The following is a 10,013-nucleotide window of genomic DNA, read 5'->3' as shown; positions in this document are numbered from 1 at the left end:
TTCAAGGCCAGCCTGGTCTACAGAGTGAGTTCCAGGACAGCCTCCAAAACAATACAGAGAAACCCTATCTCGAAAAACAAAACAAAACAAAAAAATACTTGACTATCCTGGTACAGGGCTCACACCTGTAATTTGAGCACTTAGGAGGTAGCATCAGGAAGATTATTGCAAGTTTAGAGCAGCCTGGACTATACAGTAAGTTTCAGGCTAGCCTGGGCTACAGCTTAAAACTGTCTCAAAACAGAAAAAAATACTTCACTACATAAATATATAAAATCTTACAAATTCACAGGAAAATAAATTTATATGAATTTTTTTCATAACCACAATATAAATAAAACTTTGAAAATCAAAAGTAAACTATGTTAATCCCATATTTATTATTAATTTCTAAACACATTAATTCGATTTCTCCAAATATAATGCCCACCTCACAAATGACGCTATTTTCAATCATTTTGAAATTTTGAAAAAAACAAGTACATATAGAGACCTAACATCAAAAAGAGTACAGACTAGTAAGTATAAAAATGTGCATAAGTTCAAAAATAAAAGAAATATAACAAAAACTATATTCCCAATACCTAAATTGTTAGTTTTCTTTCTAACCCATCTCCTCATTGAGTGGGTATCAGATGTTTTCTCATTTGGGAGTGCACATTAGTGTATGATTTCTGGACAGAAATTTGGCAACAATTTAAAAAAAAACATGGAGATGTTCTTATGCTTTGACCCAGCATATCCTCCCACAGATTTAAGGAAACAATAAAGGATGTGCATAAATATTTCTAAGAATGTTTGCCTTAATACCACTGTACTTGCAAAAATTAAAACATAGTTTGTGTAATTAGTTAGATAAATTATTGCTGGTGTTTCATATAATAGAATGTTACTCAGTGACTAAAAATGTATTTTTCAAAGAGTAAAAATAGAGTAAAATTTTCAGAGCAGTCTTTTGGTTAGAAAGGGCAGATTACAGCTTTCATAACTATATATTTTTTATCTAATCCCAGGCTTCACAATGTTCACCAAAGTGTCAAAAATAATAACATGAAATATTGGTAGATTTATCTATAAGTAGTAGAATTTTTAATGTACTTTATGTTTAAATAAAGTGTGTATTTTTAAGTAATTCTACAAATTACTTATATTTGAAGAATCAAATGTCGAACAGTGGTAGCACATCCCTTTAATCCCAGCACTGGGGAGGCAGAGGCAGGTATATTTCTGTAAATTCAAGGCCAACCTGGTTTACAGAGTGAGTTCTAGAACAGTCAAGGTTACTAAGACCCCTGCCCCTGTCTCAAAAAACGAACAAAAAAAAAAAGAAGAAAAGAAAAATCAAATCATATTATTAAAAGAATGACTCTTTGTTCTCCCACTTGAAACAACACATTTAGTAATGTGATATGTGATCTACCTTCCAATATACTAAGAAAGTAGGAGCAAATATCCATTCAGTCCATCTTAAGAACTTTAACATTAGATAGAGCAGGTGTTAATGATCCCTGTTAGAAGAAAAAGAAAATTAAGATGTAAGAGAATAAATGACTTCCCACAATCAGTTAATTTGACAAGGATTTTTTTTGAGTATATAGTAATTAACTGTGAATCGCATTAGGCATTTAAACATGAGCTATAAATATTAAAATTGTTTCCAAGAGTTTGCAATATTACAGTAAGTGACATTATTTTTTAAATTGCTATTTTCAATTAGTGGGATAAGTGCTGCTAGAGATATTCAGGAGGAACTACACCAAAAATATTAGTTTGAATTATTTTAGATTGCCAATACTGAACTATGTTTTACTACAAAAATAGCAAACAAATAAATTAAAAATTGAGGTGGGACGCCTTTACACTGCAGTCTTTGAGCTTGCTATGTAAGCCAAGCTGGCCTCAAATACGTTACCCTCCTGCCTCAGCCTGCTGGGGATTGCAAATACATACTACCATATCTAGCAAAATAAATCATTTTCATATGGTCTGTTCCCATGCAACTAAACTGAATGATAATGATGAGAAGATTCTTGACAGGGAAGGAGATTATGAAATAAAGATATCCTCATGTAGAACCAGAGGGGGAAAACATAACAAAATGAACAAAGAAAGTTAATATAAAAACTTGTCAACTGAAACCGGAGATCTGACTAGTGAGAAACTGCTAGTGAGAAATAAGAGTTATCAACACTACAGACACAGTGGATACCACCCAACCTTGACAATGGGAGCAAACATCCAGGAAGAACTTCTTTTTAACTCTGTCCCGGGTTTGAGAAGCTGTTGAAGAGGTTATAACCATGACTCACTACATGGCAAAGGCGAGTGAGGAAGTCTTGAGTCACACCGTCTGGGGTACAGGGGAAAACTGTCCACAGGCAAGGGTCTGGGGAACAGACAATTCAAGCCAATTCAAGGGAAGCTCCTGTCTGCAGAAGGGGCTGGAGGAGCCATCCATAAGCCAGCAAGTGGTTGCCTGGTATTAGAGAAGCCATGAGTGTCCAAGTGGTAGAACACATTTAGAACAAGGTAACTCCTTCCTCCTGCCATTGTTTCACTCTGTCTAAAGAAGTTAGTGTTGTGTCAGCTGTAAAGAAAAGTTATTTAAAAGGCCAGATGCACTTTTAGGCAGCAGAAGGCGAAGGGTGGTTTGTATTCTGTATCTTTAGGATGTGATATACTCCATGGGAAACTAGAACTTAGTTCAGTGCGACCATGAGCCCTCTCTATTTCCTGTTTGCTGTGAGTTCACAACCATCAGATGACCCAGAGAGAATTTCAGCCTGAATTTACACTACCCACATGGCCCAAAATAGTTCAAGCTGAGACTATGCTTAAGGTGATGGCCAGGTTGGTAGAATCCTGCAGGGTTTGGGAGAAAGTTAGCACAAACCCTCTGAGAAGAAGTTTTCTTGAACCTAGGTTAAAAAAAATAATCCAACAGATAAATGCCAAGAATTACTAAGTCACTATCAAAAGTCACAAAGTTTGGACTGGAAAGATGGTTGAGAGGGTCAGGCACTCGTGGCACAGGTGTGAGGGACTGAGTTCAGATGTCCAGAACTCATGAAATGTCCGTCAGTTGTGGGGGCCTGCCAGTAACCCTAATGTTTAGGAGGAAGAGATGGGGTTCCCTCACAGGAGTTAGCAGGCCAGCTGTGAAGCTAGACTAAAGCAACAAGCTCCCAGGTCAGCAAGAGATTCTACATAATTTATTTTTTAAAGTGGAAAGCAATAGAGAAAGAGTCCTGACATTAATCTCTGCCCTCTACGTGAACATGCATATGTTCATACACACCTGCGCACACACACATACACATATGCACTTGTAAGAAAAAATCATAAAACACAGAAGGGAAGTGGCCACAAAGTAAAAGAATCAGTAGAAATAAACTCACAAGGGCTTTAAATGTTGTCAAGAAAGGTGATATGTCTAACATAGTTTTAAAATAAATTAAGGCTAAACCCAGAATTTTGGACATGCCTATAATCCTAGCCTTTGATAGGCTGAGGTAGGAGGATTGCTATCCCTTCTAAGGCTGCCTGGGCTACATTATAAGAACCTTTTCCAAAACAAATGACAACAACAAAAACAGAGAAAATAAAAGATGACCAAGGTGATTAGAAAATGAATTATATAGAACTTCTAAAAATGAAAGCTCTAGTCCTTGAAAAAAATTAATAATTGATTTAAAAATATTTTAAAGAACTGAAGAACATTTGTAAATTATGTGACCACATGACTTAAGATCTTTTAAAAACAAAAATTATACACAAAGCAAATATGAATCATTTTTCTTCACAAAGGGAATAATCAAAGTGTAAGTTTATCTAGAAAAGGATTGTCATTTTCATGGACAAAGCAAACTATACTCATCATCAACACAATTGTAAAATAATTGAAGGTTGTACTTGGCCGTTAAATGAATAGCACAAGTGTACTGCCTATTTTGAAGGCTAGCATCATGGCCTCAGAGGAGAGCTTACAAATGGATTAGCTATATTAACTATAAATCTACCCCTCAAAAGATGTTGGGAAATTGCTAAAAGAGCTATGGTAACGCCATTAAAGTCCAACCTAGAGATGCTGCTGTATGCTGGGCCTAATGAAGTTATGGTAACTACTGATACCTCTGTTTTGCCCAGTAGAAGCAACACAAGAAGAAAACAGACAGCAAGCAAATATCTAGGTCAGATCAGGGAGCCAGAAGAAAAGTTACATTTACAGCACAAGTAAGTAATTCAAATTATCATCTCAGTGACTCTGTTTAATGGTCAGTTGGTGTTTTAAAGTAAATATGAAGCTCAATGTTTTAAGGAATAACATGTATCATGCATGCTTCAGTTCCAAATATGTCTTCAAATGACAAAGCTTTTTTCTCCCTAACAGGAGCATAGTTTTCCACACAAGCAAAATTGAAGGACTTGATATGCTTTTGTGGGTAACAGAAGTTCATTACTGAAGTTATCCTGAAGGATGGGCATCACTCGCATCACGTTGAGAACACTCTCAGTGGGGCCTCTTAGTCGTGGACATTATTCTTTCTCCCTCACAGCGTTCTTAAGGGACCCGATACCACACAGCACTGGGACATTTATCAAATGTGCATATCAGTGTCTCTTGGTGGTGACCTCAGTTACCATATGACCATACACATTTAGCTTTGTGACCATTAATTCACACACTGAGTTGAGTTCCTTCTTTGAACATGCAATGCATGGAATGAGAGGTCATGCAGAGTGGAGCAGTAGGTTCTAATAGCTTTCTAATTTTCATTCTAGTCTGCCCTCAAATTCTGTGGTTTTCATGGTGTTGGTCCCCATTTGATCTTTCTCTGCAATATTTTTGTGTCTGGTGATCCTTGGATGTAGAGAAAAGACTTAGGAAATAAGTTTGTAAATTCCCGTAATTATGATTGATAAAGATCTGATTAACCTGAGAAATACAATAGATTAAAAAACACCTAGATTACCTTAATACTTTCAGCATGTCTACCCTTTATTGAAATTTAGGGTTGGGACTCCATAGTATTCCTTATGCAGGTAAGCTTTCAGAGTGACCTGAGTAAGCAGTGGTTGAATATGTCCCAGGAGAGAACCAGACACATTGGTTCTGTAGGCCACTGATCTCCTGCATCTTGTGTCATTGTATGTAAATGCACTGAAAAGGGCACTCATAGACAATACAGAAATAAGGTATGGTCCAATAAAATATGCAGTAGCAAAATTGGTCACTTGACTGTAATTTGCTGACCAGTGCACTGGGCATCATGAAGCTCCGAGTCTCATCAGTCTCAAGTGTTAACACCTTCCAAATTCTGACACAGTGAAGTGTGTTCAGTGTTTTCCAGACTTGTGTTTTCTAGTTTATAAACTGATGAATTGCAGGATGAATATGTAATTTTTCTGATGAATTAGCATTAGCTGTCATAAAGCGATAAGTACAGTGTCTGGCACAGAAGTTATTCAGCAAATATCATCTGTGTCCAACTTTGTTGCAAGCATCCGAGGGATACCAGGAAGTAAAAAAACCACAAACAAGCACTAAGTGTGGTTGTTAGTTACTTGTAAGAGGCAAATGGAACACTAGAGAGTGGCTTCTGAACTCTACACATTTCACTGACCAGCCACCTATTAGAAAGTTTTTAAACATTTAAAATGATGATAAATTAAATTAAATGTTAGGGACTATAAATATCCCTGTCACAAGAGGGGAAAGATAAGTCATATGTGCTGTAATTGCTAAGAATTGTCACTTGGTATATGTAAAAGATTTACTTAGCTGGACATGAGAATTCATGCCTAAAATCCCAGCACTCAGCAGGTGAGGCAGGAGATTAGAAGTTGGAAACCAGTTTATGCCACCTCGCCAGACATTTTGTCTCCAAAAAAAAGCATTTAATATGTTTTGAAATCATGTTTTTTTTGTTTGTTTGTTTTTTGTTTTTGTTTTTTGTGAGACAGGGTTTCTCTGTATTGTTTTGGAGACTGTCGGTCCAGCCTGGCCTCGAACTCAGAGATCCGCCTGCCTCTGCCTCCCGAGTGCTGGGATTAAAGGCGTGCGCCACCACCGCCCGGCGAAATCATGTTGTTTGTGTCTTTGTGGCCATAAAAATACCCCACAACTCCAGACATCTTGTCATCTTGATGCCTCTAGTCCTGACTTGATGCCTCCAGTCTTAGACCTGGGCTCCTGGAAAAGGCTACCTGGCTTTGGTTAAGTTTTTAAGAAAGCTTTTATCTGAAGATACTAAAGGTATAAAAGGCTTAGGAAAGTCCATGCCTGTCTGCTGGGTGTCTTCAAGAAAAAGGTCAAAGGTTGAATGGTTGAGAGAGAGTCTGTATTATTGTTCCTTTAACGCAATCTGAAGTTATCTTCCAGATTTCAGATAAATAGATTTTAAAGGAGTCATCCTACTCATGCAAGCCTGAGCAAGCTTCCCGAGTCCAGGAAATTTTTACCCTTATCTGCTCCAAATTGTGGGCTCCTTGAAACATTAGAACATTTACCTGCCGGCTTTGTCAAGGGTCCAGGTCCACTGGGAATGATATCTTTTCTACACATCTTCCTGCATGGAAAGGGGTGGAAGGTATAGAGAAGAAGTGGAAAGAAAGGTAAACAATATTTCCCCCTCCTGCAAGAGGAAAACTGAATAAAAATTGTTATTGAGGTGGAATCAGGACTGCTTGGCCCCTGTGCTAAGTCCTAAGAGTTAGGCTGTGGCCGCCTCAGGCCATCTACCTGATCCACTTACCTGGTGTCTGTTGTGAAAGGCTCTGGAAGGCTTCACTTGTTTCTTCCTCTTAGAGTTGGAAACATAAATTGCTCCCTGAAGAGGTGTCTAGTGAGTTAGACCCCAGGTCAAAGTGCACAATTGTCAGAAACAGAGCATCCATCCTCAACTTGTAAAATTCGGGTTCCTGGGCCATCACAAACCTACCGAATTAGAATTGCTGAGTCAGAGAAGGGTGGATAGTAGGAAACAGACTCGAATACTGGTCAGGATTTGTTTTGTTTGGGTTTTTATTTTGTGTTTCATTAATATTTCACTTGCTTGTCAAGTGAAATAAAAACTTTGTTTATTTCCAGAAACACTTTTCTAACTAATCCTTCCCTATAATACAAAGCTTAATTCCCAGTGTTAGCAGAGTTACTATGTTTGTGCAGTGTTGTAGGACTAACCTCAACTTCTGGACAATTCTTGGCCAAAAGTCATTAACAGAGATGGAGCTGAACTCAATCCTTTCTTTAAATCAAGATAAACTTGTTGTATAGGATTAAGCAGGCTAAGGCTCCATAAATGGGGTTGTTAACCAGGATCCACAGGTAAATAATCTAAAAAGATGCCTTCTTTTCACTATGCTAAGCAATACCTATGACAGTCACCAACAGAAACCAATAGTAACACAAGTATTTCTAACCACACTTCAGTTGTTAACAATAGCTTGAAGTATCATTTGTTTTCATTGCAACTTCAAATTAAAATTGTTTTTAGATTCGTCATAAGATTTTTTAAATTTTGTTTTATTTTTTGAGAATATAGTATAATTATATTATTCCCTTGCTCCCTTTCCTCCTTCTAAGCCCTCCTATATACTCATCTTTGCTCTCTTTTAAAACCATAGCTTCTTTCTTTTCATTAATTGTTGTTGTATACATATACGTATATAAATACATATATATTCCTAAATACATAACTACAGCCTGGTCAACCTATATAATGTTACTTGTACATATTATCTTTTTTTTAAATGTTAGCAAGAAACATAGCTAGTATTTTATCAACATTTTAAAGTATTTTGAAGAAAGTACATACATATAATTGTTGCCTTTTTGATCTTGTGACTTTATTATGTATGTTGACACTTACTAATATTATTATTGCTGTTTTGAGACATGGTCTAATGTATCCCAGCTTGGATTTCCCCCTCTGTTGCTTCCCACATGCTGGAATTACAGATATGTAGGGGTGCACTACCATGTATGCCCCTCCCATACATTATACAGTGCTAGAGCTCAAACTCAGGACTTTGCACCTACGAGGCAAGCACTTTACCAAGTGAGCTACAGCCCCAGACCTGAAACATTTCATAGGCTTCACTTTCCTCCAAACAGTTTTCTAATTATATATTGTATTCAGTTATGCGAGTTCACATAGAGTTTCCAGAGAAACATGTGAAACTTAAGGAAGGTGAGGGACCCATGCCCAAAAGGGTTTCTAAATTATCCAATCAAACAATGAGCAAAAGGCTCTTTGAGATCCAGTGGGTTTAACTCCATGTTAATCATTACCAGTAACATAATGGAGGCTTCCGAAGCACTACCTACACTTTTCAGACCAAAGACAAAAGTTTCTTTGACCTTCCTCATTTAGTTAGCTTCTTGGTAGCCAACCCTGTCAACTCATGGAAGCTACTTCCTTGGCCCTGACTGGCAACCTGCATACAGGATGTCCTGCCACTGTCTGTCTCACAATCCTTTGGTTCTCTACTTATTTCCTGAACGTTAACCTAACAAAGGTACCCTGCCCTCTACGTATTTTAAGCATTCGGTTCCTTGTGGAAGCGAACTATGAATTATGTTTCCTACCAGGACAATGGTTCTTATGCTTGATACTTGAGACCGTGGATTCAATAAACACGAATGCCGGGGTTCAAATCTTTTATCCGCTCTTCATTAGCTGGTTGACTTTGGGGAACTGGTCTCTATGCCTCTGTTTCCTCATCAGTAATGTGAAGATGATACAGGGATGCACTAAGGACACTACTTGGCACATAGAGAACATGCGGCAGATGTTAGTTGTTATGAAATATACAGAATTCAGGGACACAGTCCAAACTCCTTATTCAGAGTCTCTGGGACCTTGGCCATCTGCGTTTTATCAAGCTCTACAGGTAATTTAATATGTTTTAGGGAAGCCTATTTTTTTATTATTGTCCCCTAAGGAGTCATTTCAGATATTTATTCCATAACTGTCTCCCATGAAATTTTAGTGTCATAAATACATGGTGGTGATGGTGGTAATGTGTGTGTGTGTGTGTGTGTGTGTGTGTGTGTGTGTGTGTATGCACATGAGCATTTGAAAGGTGGCACATAATTGCAATAATTGTTCATTTTGTATACCACCCCACCACAGCCAGTATTTAAAATCTCTCCTACTTAGGAGACTCTGCTTCAAAATAGACCGGATTCTCTTGGCTGTTCATTAGCATGGAATAAGGGAGCTTTATAAGGAATATTTATGTATAAGATACACGCCAGACTAAGTAAATTGGAGCCTGTAGGGGTGGGCTTCTTTAATATCTCTACATAGCTGCAGTCTGCAGCCAAAGGTGCCAAGTACAGCTCTGTAGTTTGACGTCATCTTCCAGGAGATAGAGGTCTAGTAAGGGAGCAGTCCTGCAAACACTAGTAATGGAACAGTGAGTGCTGCTGGAGAACAGAAATGGGAGGAACCAATACAGTGTTCTAATTAAAAGATGCATACATTCAAGCAAGGTCGGCCAAAGTCAATGGAAGAGAAATCTGTAGGAAAGCAATGTGTCCAAAGATATAAAAAGGACATAGGAAGATCTAATAGGCTGAGCAATGCTCCCCCAAAAGAATTCACCTTTGGAAAAAGGGTCACTTCGGGTGTAACTGAGATGCCCCTAAAAACAAAGAGAAAGAGAGCAAAGGTCATGTAAAGACAGAGACAAAGAAGAAAGAATGTGTCTACAAGTCATGGGGCAGCAAGACTTGCCAGAGGTTAGCAGACGCTTGTAGAGGCCATGGAGGGATGGCCCTCCACTATACCTTTTGCAAGGAATACCCCCCCACACACAACTCATTCCAGACTTATGTCTAGAGCTGTTTATCTAGATCCATATTGTGTAAGCCGCCTATCAGAGGTCATCCCCTCCACCCTGTGTCCTTTGAAACGAATACCTTTGTGTCCTAAAATTCTGGATGCAGCCGGGCAGTGGTGGCGCACGCCTTTAATCCCAGCACTCGGGAGGCAGAGGCAGGTGGA

Source organism: Mesocricetus auratus, unplaced genomic scaffold (assembly GCF_017639785.1).
Source record: "Mesocricetus auratus isolate SY011 unplaced genomic scaffold, BCM_Maur_2.0 Super-Scaffold_100008, whole genome shotgun sequence".
Classification (NCBI taxonomy): Eukaryota; Metazoa; Chordata; class Mammalia; order Rodentia; family Cricetidae; genus Mesocricetus; species Mesocricetus auratus.
The sequence above is the reverse complement of the archived record's forward strand: the minus strand, read 5'-3'. Positions refer to the sequence as shown.